Here is a 9,259-nt window from a genome sequence, read left to right on the forward strand (position 1 = left end):
TGGAATATTAATTAATCAGGTGAATCCTTAAATGCTAAAGGATTTTTTTTATTATCATCTAGACTTTCGCGCCGTTTGGGGTTCACGCGACCTCAATTTTGACTTCGGTCACCAGCCTCTTCAATAAATCCGCAGGCACGGATTTTCCTGGGTGAAGATTTCCACTCAAGCAGTGTTTTTTTTTTTTGCGTAATCCCCAAATTCTAAAAATTTACTATCTCTTTGATTTTTCTTTTTGATTAAAATAATAAATTTTTTGCGGATACATTCGTTTCATATTGCGTGTAGGTATGAGGGCAATATAATATTAATGTATGTGTGACATAAGGCGCGTGAACGCCAAATCGGTTTTGGGAGCCTTAATGAAAGAATTTAATTGGCGCTAATTGAGATTTCATTCTCGTAGTGGGAACCGGAGGTGGCCAGTGAAGCGCCAGGGAATCACATTTTTTGCGAATCACATTTATTACGAATCACAATTTTTACAAATCACGAATTTTTACGAAACTACGAATTTCTACGAATTCGGTATCAAATTTTACAAATGCAACAGTTCTTTTTGCAACTTCAACATCAAAATTGTTACAAGTATCAACCATTTTTATAAAATCAACACCGTTTTTGTACAAAGTCCATATTATTTCTACATATTTGACGTCATTTTATACAAACTCAGCGTCATTGCCTACAAATCCGATACAATTCGATCTCCGATCTATCAAAACCCTACAACATTTTTATCAAGCAAAAATCGTAATTGCATCTCATCACGACTTTGGTATTACCATTTCATCACCAATAAATCCTTTTACTTGCGTCTCGGAAAGCTGCGTCCAATTGGATTTGTTTATTCACCTAACCATTTACCCTAACGTTGGAGCGACCTACCTCATTATAGCATTCAGCAAAAAAGTTCACCATAATTTGTACAAAAGCTTTTTATGGTAGATAGAAAATTAACAAACAAGTCAGGGTAGTCTTAAAATTGCTTTTTTCGTATCCCAAATTGTAAATGTTTTAAAATTTAAAAATCACATGTATGTGCATTGACATATATCCGAGTCACTTATTCGTTTTAGTCTTAAACGTAATGTTCAGAGAAGATCGAAAATTCTATAAAATTGTAAGGTGTCTATCAATCACAAGATATACCAAAACGATTTAGACTGTTTTTTTTTGTCTTACCTTTTTTTTTTTTTTGCAGAGGGTATAAACCCTGCACCAATAAGCCCCCCAATCCCCACATAAAAGAGCTCTTTTAGGCAGGCATTAGGGTGTGTTTAAAACTACTTTTTTTGCATAACTCCAGTTGAGTAGATAAGAGTTTGGTGATTTTGGCGACGGAAAGACCCAGGAACATGGTCCCAAAAGAATATTTGTCATAGATGTTTTTTTTTATTTTTTATATACGGAATTTATGTGCGCATTTTGATTTTTTTTTTTGGTTTATTATATTTTTTGTATACGTTCAGAAATACTGTTTTCATACGTTTATTTTTTTTTCTTTTATAGATCTGTGTAAATATATATATATATACGTTTTTTTTTGCGAGATAAAGAATAAACCCATATATGTTAATTTCAAATTTGCATGTATGTATATGTAAGTGAAGTGTTTGAAGGAAAATATTGTTTAATTTAAACGGAGCTTGAGTCTTTGTATGTAAGATTTTATTTCCTTAGTGTACAGAGTTTAAGATCATGTTAATTATTAAAATACGTCATTGAACTGAAAAGAGCAGTAGTATGGCTTGCTAATTTCTTTTGGGGCGGGATGTAAGGATGGAATGATGAGGAGGTAAGTAGGAGTATGGAGCATGGCATTAGGGTGACCGCAGAATGGGTTGCATGATGCGAGCGGTCCAAGGTTGGGTTGGATTCCTGGTGTGCGGTGGGTAAGTGAATCCGAAGAGGTTGAACGGAAGAAAATAAATATATGTGTGCGTCCGGTTCCAAGATGGCGGGTTGAGAACCACGGCCTGCCAAATGTACTGAATTAGCTAGGGCCACCATCGAGCAACGTGTACGTGACACACACTCGAATTTTGCGCATATTTAGCGTTTACGTTGGGCCAACAGCTGACTTTGAACATACACGCCTTCATTGCTATGTTTCTAATCCACAGGCAACGGAACGGCAACGCCAAAGTAACAAAAGGATTTTAAGAACTCACATTTTGCTGGCGTTGTCAATTATTCCTTGAAATTTCGTGCTATTTGTGAAAAATCATACCTCTCATACATTCACGGAGCGCCCATAATTTAGGAATCCAATAAGAGACCGAAATATGTGAAAATTTTGAGCCTCAGAAATATGATCTTATAGGAGTCTATAATGGCTCTGATATGATTAAAATTAAGAGCCACATACCGAAAGTTTATATTTAACAAAGCAACTTTGGGATAGGGTGTTATGCGGACCGTACCTATTGGACGATTTGCCGCCAGGGGATAAATTCGGCTGTATTCGAATGGAGCCTTCCCGATACCGGACCACCTCGGGAAGTATTTATGGCCTTACCACAGTAAGGGGCGCTGCTGTGGCGGACGGTTCTTTCCCCGTATATAATGCTGGACCGCTGAGCCCGCCTTGTCGGGCAGGTGGTCGTATGACAAAGATGAATGACTCATTACCTGATTGTAATAAGGACGATGTAAAGAGGAGGACTGAGTCGCAATCCAAGGATGACAAATACGAATTAAGCGATGCGTTGGACTCGGGGAGCGAGAGTAGTGCTGATTCAATGAACTCCGTGTTGGAGAAGCACACAAATGAAAACGGAGTAGAAGAGTGGAGAAGGGTACGGAGCAGAGGAAGTAAAAGAGCTCTCTCGCAGTACCGTGCAGCACTAAGAATTGTACAACGCTTGGGAGCAGTGGTCGACCCAACAGAAGTGGAGATCGAGCGCTTCGAATGGGCCCATGAAGCGGTAGAAGTAGGTCGAAGGCGGTTCAAAAGGTTTGCTGCGAGAAACCCTCGGTTCTGCAACCGGTAAGAGGAGGAAGAAGTGTCGAATGGCAGAATGAAGAGGCAACGTTCGGCGGAAGGTGACAAGCCTGCTTTCAAGAGGCAGAAAGGACCCAGTCCTAGAGCCGCGAGGCCAGGCAGTCGCAAAGACAAGACAAGTCAGAGGGCAGTTCCAACTAAGGAAGTAGGAGATAAGCCAAAGGCAGATAACGCTAAGTCTCCGGCTTTCACGGAGGTGCTAAAGGGAGTGAAAGCTAAGACTCCGGCTTTCTCGGAGGTGCCAAACGGATTTAACACTAAGACTCCGGCTTTTCACGAGAAGATGAGTGAGGTGGGAAAGCAGTCACTGACTGTGGCGCTGGTTGATCGTAGTAGTCCTTTCGGACAGAGATCTGTAGAAAGGGAACTTATTAGCTTAATGCTTAAGATGATGCGGGAACAACCAATTAAGCCCCTTCCAACCTTTGATTCGGGGGGATGGTATAGTGGTGTGAAGATGATAGCGTGCGACAACATCGCAAGCTTGCAGTAGCTGGAGGAAGTGGTTCTAAACCTCCAAAGGCAAGGCACGTACGCGCGGTTTGAGGTGGTGGAAAAAGCGCAAATCCCCACGGTACCAAAAGTTAAGGTATGGATACCATGCGTGATGAAGTCGGAGGATACACTGCGACTTCTGCAGAATCAGAATCCGAACATACCGACACAGGATTGGAAGGTACTTACTGTATCTCGGCCTACCGAGGATGGTCAGTTCTACATCTTCCAAATAAACAAGCACGTGGAGGATATTTTTACACGCAGTTTGGCAAAATGTCCTTTGGCACTGGCAAAATTTACATGCGACTCAGGAAAAGACGTCCTCAGGATAAAAACCCTAACACGCTAGAGGTGGGCGAAGTCGAAAAGGACCTCAAAAGCCTGAGGGAAAAAAGACAGGTGGAGGTGGTGGACGACGTCAAGACGAGGGTGCTGGAGGGGAACAAACAGCCCAATGGTGCTGAGAGTCCTACAGATAAGCCTCCAACACAGTAAAGTGGCGTCGAGCCGTGGCTCTCATCAGGAGGAAAGGTTTCTGGACTTAGCGCGCGCGGGTTTGTCGTTTACTATGCGCAAACGGAAGGACGGGTGCGAGCTGTAGTAATGGTAAGGAAACAGCTGCATTTATATATGCAGCCTAATTACACCATTGAGGATCTCGTAGCGGTGCAGCAGGCATTTATCCTGGCGTCCTGCTACAAGGCCCATGCTGCGGAGGTTCCACCACTCCCTTTTAAAGCCCTCATTAATACCTTTAATTTGATATCCATATCGTACAAACACATTCTAGAGTCACCCCTGGTCCACCTTTATGGCGATACCTCGAAAAGGCGTCCACCTATAGAACTAAGCCCCACGCCCTTTTAAAATACTCATTAACACCTTTCGTTTGATACCCATATTGTACAAACGCATTCTAGAGTCACCCCTGGTCCACCTTTATGCCGATATCTCGAAAAGGCGACCACCTATATAACTACCACCACTCCCTTTTAAAACCCTCATTAATACCTTTAATTTGATACCCATAATGTACAAACACATTCTAGAGTCACCCCTGGTCCACCTTTATGGCGATATCTCGAAAAGGCGTCCACCTATACAACTAAGCCCCACGCCCTTTTAACATACTCATTAACACCTTTCGTTTGATACCCATATTGTACAAACGCATTCTAGAGTCACCCCTGGCCCACCTTTACGCCGATATCTCGAAAAGGCGACCATCTATACTACTCCCTTTTAAAACCCTCATTAATACCTTTAATTTGATACCCATATCGTACAAACATATTCTAGAGTCACCCCTGGTCCACCTTTATGGCGATATCTCGAAAAGGCATCCACCTATAGAACTATGCCCCACGCCCTTTTAAAATACTCATTAATACCTTTCATTTGATACCTATATCGTACAAACAAAGTCCAGAGTCACCCCTGGTCCACCTTTATGGCGATATCTCGAAAAGGCGTCCACCTATAGAACTAAGCCCCACGCCCTTTTAACATACTCATTAACACCTTTCGTTTGATACCCATATTGTACAAACGCATTCTAGAGTCACCCCTGGTCCACCTTTACTCCGATATCTCGAAAAGGCGACCACCTATACAACTACCACCACTCCCTTTTAAAACCCTCATTAATACCTTTAATTTGATACCCATATCGTACAAACATATTCTAGAGTCACCCCTGGTCCACTTTTACGCCGATATCTCGAAAAGGCGTCCACCTATAGAACTAAGCCCCACTCCCTTTTAACATACTCATTAACACCTTTCGTTTGATACCCATATTGTACAAACGCATTCTAGAGTCACCCCTGGTCCACCTTTACGCCGATATCTCGAAAAGGCGACCACCTATACAACTACCACCACTCCCTTTTAAAACCCTCATTAATACCTTTAATTTGATACCCATATCGTACAAACACATTCTAGAGTCACCCCTGGTCCACCTTTATGCCGATATCTCGAAAAGGCGTCCACCTATAGAACTAAACCCCACGCTTTTTTGAAATACTCATTAGCACCTTTCGTTTGATACCCATATTGTACAAACGCATTCTAGAGTCACCCCTGGTCCACCTTTATGGCGATATCTCGAAAAGGCGTCCACCTATAGAACTAAGCCCCACGCCCTTTTAAAATACTCATTAACACCTTTCGTTTGATACCCATATTCTACAAACGCATTCTGGAGTCACCCCTGGTCCACCTTTATGGCGATATCTCGAAAAGGCGTCCACCTATAGAACTAAGCCCCACGCCCTTTTGAAATACTCATTAACACCTTTCGTTTGATACCCATATTATACAAACGCATTCTAGAGTCACCCCTGGTCCACCTTTATGGCGATATCTCGAACAGGCATCCACCTATAGAACTAAGCCCCAGCTCTTTTAAAATACTCATTAACACCTTTCGTTTGATACCCATATTGTACAAACGCATTCTAGAGTCACCCCTGGTCCACCTTTATGGCGATATCTCGAAAAGGCGTCCACCTATAGAACTAAGCCCCACGCCCTTTTAAAATACTCGTTAACACCTTTCGTTTGATACCCATATTGTACAAACGCATTCTAGAGTCACCCCTGGTCCACCTTTATGGCGATATCTCGAAAAGGCATCCACCTATAGAACTATGTCCCACGCCCTTTTAAAATACTCATTAATACCTTTCATTTGATACCCATATCGTACAAACAAAGTCCAGAGTCACCCCTGGTCCACCTTTATGGCGATATCTCGAAAAGGCGTCCACCTATACAACTAAGCCCCACGCCATTTTGAAATACTCATTAACACCTTTCGTTTGATACCCATATTGTACAAACGCATTCTAGAGTCACCCCTGGTCCACCTTTATGGCGATATCTCGAAAATGCGTCCACCTATAGAACTAAGCCCCACGCCCTTTTGAAATACTCATTAACACCTTTCGTTTGATACCCATATTGTACAAACGCATTCTAGAGTCACCCCTGGTCCACCTTTATGGCGATATCTCGAAAACGCGTTCACCTATAGAACTAAGCCCCACGTCCTTTTAAAATACTCATTAACACCTTTCATTTGATACCCATATCGTACAAACAAAGTCCAGAGTAACCCCTGGTCCACCTTTATGGCGATATCTCGAAAAGGCGTCCACCTATAGAACTAAGCCCTACGCCCTTTTGAAATACTCATTAACACCTTTCGTTTGATAACCATATTGTACAAACGCATTCTAGAGTCAAACCTGGTCCACCTTTATGGCGATATCCCTAAATGGCGTCCACCTATAGAACTATGGCCCACTCCCTCATAAAATTCTCTTTAATACCTTTCATTTGATACATATGTCATACAAACACATTCCAGGGTTACCCGCGGTTCATTTTCCTACATGGTTATTTTCCCTTATGTTGTCACCATAGCTCTCAACTGAGTATATGATGTTCGGTTACACCCGAACTTAACCTTCCTTACTTGTTTTAACCTAATAACAACAACATGTGGAAGTCTGAGTCTGTAGATCAGCGAAAAAAAACAACTGGGTTATGCTTTGATTCGAATGATTGCCACAGATATGCAACCCTTTAGGATTGTCGAATATAACGGATTCAGATCTTGTATACGATGCTGGGATCCTCGGTATATTTTGTATTCACGAGTAACATTGATAAATACACTTTTAACAAATGTATGTCCTCAAGTATGAGAACAAAACTACAAAGCATCAACTACTGTGCAGTAACAACGGACGTCACGCTCAAATGACTCACAAATTGTCATCAATATCTTCTAACGGTAGTCCTAGGAAACTTGTAGTTTCAGCAAGTGTAGACCAGAGTGAGAGAAGTGTTAGAGGTATTGGTTCCACATTGCAATTAGAGAGAGTGTTGGTGTCATGTGATTACACATTGCAAGAAGGACATACCTGTTACAGTATCCAGATCGAAGTTGAGCTAGAGTGACGCGCATCTCCCTAGAGTTTGATGCAAGTGTGCGATGTTTGTATACATACATACATTCATAAATAAATTAAATGACAAAGAAACGTTTTGTTTCTGTTAAATATTGTTTGTTTATTTAAAATTCACTTTTTAACGTTTTTTTCTTTTTTAATAGATATTTTAATTGCTTAAATTTTTTTTTGATTGTTACAAAACGATCCGCACAGGTTAAGAGTTAAATATTGATTGATTGGTGCTTGTTCTTAAAACTAAGGTAAGAGTTAAAAATATATATTCATATTTGGTAAGCTAATTGAGAGTGTAATATATATTAAAGCAAAGAAGAAAAGGAATTTATAAGCAAAGTCTGATGAGAGGATAACGGTTATACAGTAAGTAATAAATGAGTAGTATATTAAGAAATTAGAAATTGTAGGGTAATGAATGCAAAGAAGGTAAATAGGTAAATTATGTATTAGTACTATAAATATATGTAGGATTAGGGGTGTGGATACATTTATGTAACTCCCCCATCTTTGATTAACATTACTCCTGGAATGTTGAATATATACATTGTTTTTTTTTTTTTTGTCTATTTAGTAAACGATAAATATGTCTAAAACTAAAAATACTACATTTGATGGAATTTAAAAACTTTGTTTAAGCAAGTTACTTAGGTATCTTAAATATTCTTAATAATAAATTTTATTTTCGCTTTGATATATTTCTTCCAGTAATTTTTCTATCAAAATTTACATTTTCAACTTCATTTTGATGCTTATATTTTCTTTTAACAATTTGTCTGTCTCTTTTGAGACCTTTTTCGTCAAGAAAATAGTGACTCGTTTTTCCTTTACAGTCTTTATTATATACTTCGGTTTTTGTTCCAAATTTTGAAATCCCAAATTTTTTACAAGCTCGCGATCTCCAAATTCTGTAGAGCCGGCTCTATTCTTGTTAATTTTATCTATATATTTTTTTTAATATAAATAATTTCTTTTAACTCTTTCTAAGCAGATTTGTCAACGTGATTATGCAACAGATCGAATGGCTTCTGTTTAGTCCTCGAATGGATCGTGTTATTATATATTTGAACAGCTTTTAACACAAGCGTTTTATCATCTAGATCGGTGTGCATTTTGTTCAATCTAAAAATACGTATGTGTTCATTGAGGATTAGGTGAAACCTCTCAATGTCTGAATTTCCAGTATGAGTATTGGGTGATGTAAAGTGATATCCCACATTTTCAGAGCTAAGAAAGTTTTTTATTTAAGCTGTGTTAAATTCATTGTCCGGAAAAATTTTTTTTAGGCTTACGCAATATAGCAAATCTTTCATTAAGAGAGTCTACAATAGTTATTGAATTTCGATCAGAAAGGGTGTGAATAGAAGCGTGTTTTGTTAGCTTGTCAATGCACGTTAAAAACATTTTAACTTTATTTAAATACCATATATCGGTATGACATACTTCATTAGATTCAGATGGAATTTCCGTAAGACATAACTTTAACTTATTGGGACTTCTATCAAATTTGCACATATTACAAATTATACAATTATTAATGAATTTATGTATTTCTAGTTTTAAATTTGGATAGTATATTGTGTTTTTCATTTCCTCATATGTTTCCTCAATTCCTCTATGATTTTTTCCTAATGATATTTTTCAATGGCAATTCAAGATTTACAACATTTTAAAATACGCATGCCTGCAATATTTGAGAAATATTTAACTAAAGTCTTTTGAAGTAATTTAGAAATGTCTAAATCATCGCAAAATACCCCAACAGTTCCTTTTATTG

The sequence above is a fragment of the Eurosta solidaginis genome, chromosome 3, assembly GCF_040869045.1.
Source record: "Eurosta solidaginis isolate ZX-2024a chromosome 3, ASM4086904v1, whole genome shotgun sequence".
NCBI classification, from domain to species: Eukaryota; Metazoa; Arthropoda; class Insecta; order Diptera; family Tephritidae; genus Eurosta; species Eurosta solidaginis.